Here is a 1,327-nt window from a genome sequence, read left to right on the forward strand (position 1 = left end):
TGCGACATGTGAGCACATGACTGCACCCCTCGGAGTTTAATCATTGGCCGGTGCTTGGTTTCCCATGCCCGGTGGCGGGTCTGTAACCGGATCCGTACGAATGACCTTGATGTAGCGGAGCATGTCAGAGATGTAATGGAGAGGAGCAAATAGGAAGAAGCCCTGGCGACGGATTAGAACGGAGAGGAAGTTCTAGACGATGCGCTGGATTAGGGTTCGACCCGGCTGGTTGAACCGACCACCTGCTTTGGAGCGACCGTCCACCAGCTCGCTTTATCCCTAATTGAATCAACATCCCGATCGTCCACCAGCTCGCACCGGTCAATGAAAATGGTGGCCTTAAATGGCTTGTGCCTTAAATAGAGCAGCAAATGCGCTATCTCCAACTCGGACCTCGAACACCCCCCTCGCGACCCATCTGATCTACAAGAAGCTAGGATATGAAAACTCTCGGCAGAGGCCCATTCACACCACTGCCGCCTTGAGGAATGGGAACACTGGGGAGAGAAAACCACAATGCTCTCAATTTTTTAGCCGGGAATCTCAATTCCTCCCTGGGCGTGTACCCAAAATCCATGAAAATTTTGGCCATGGAATCAATGCCATAACCATTCACCCCAAAAGTCCTGAATGCGAAATGGTCATAGTAAATTTGTTCATCGGAAGCCGACCCAACAAGCTCCAAGATTGCCTTTCAGTTGGGTTTCTACTTAAGTAAACAGCCTCCATGCTAGCTAACACTGCCCTGAAAAATGATTCGGCTCCCTGGGAAGAAGGATTAAAGGATGTTCCGTTGTCTGATCTGGAGCTGGAAAGGGTAGAGAGATATTGCTTGTTCATGGAGATTAAATGTTTGAGGGGAAAGGATGATGATTTGGTGAGGGAAATGAAATTCCTCCGGGTGATGGTGATGGGATTAACGTTTAGTTGGAGAGGAATGTGAGAGTAAAGGGTTGATGAGGTTTTGTTAATGGCGGACGAGGAGGAGGTGACGGAGGAGATCATTCTGGACAGTCTTATACGTCGTCGTCTGCTTTCTCTCTCTCTCCAGAATTATTTTTTTTTTTCTTGTTTCTTCTAGTTACTGTTTTTCTTTGCAAAAACAATCACCGACCTTTTGACTCTAACTGGGAGCTTCTAAGGTGGAAATGGCCGACGAGAAGAAAACGAAGAGAACCCATTTAAGAATTGAAAGCTTGAAATTTGGTTTTTGGAGGAGGGCCCACGTCGCCGTTTGGACCAATTCTCTTGCTGCCGTAGCCGCAAAGGTCGGCGGGGCCAACCTTGTCCTTCCCTGATCTTTACGATTGAGAGTTGAGCAAAACAT

General features: G+C 48.0%; 1 pseudogene; it reads right to left on the minus strand.

The window, feature by feature from the left end:
• Positions 1–376: 376 nt before the first annotated feature.
• LOC126622507 (uncharacterized) lies at positions 377–1,327 on the minus strand (annotated as a pseudogene).

Source organism: Malus sylvestris, chromosome 5 (assembly GCF_916048215.2).
Source record: "Malus sylvestris chromosome 5, drMalSylv7.2, whole genome shotgun sequence".
NCBI lineage: Eukaryota > Viridiplantae > Streptophyta > Magnoliopsida > Rosales > Rosaceae > Malus > Malus sylvestris.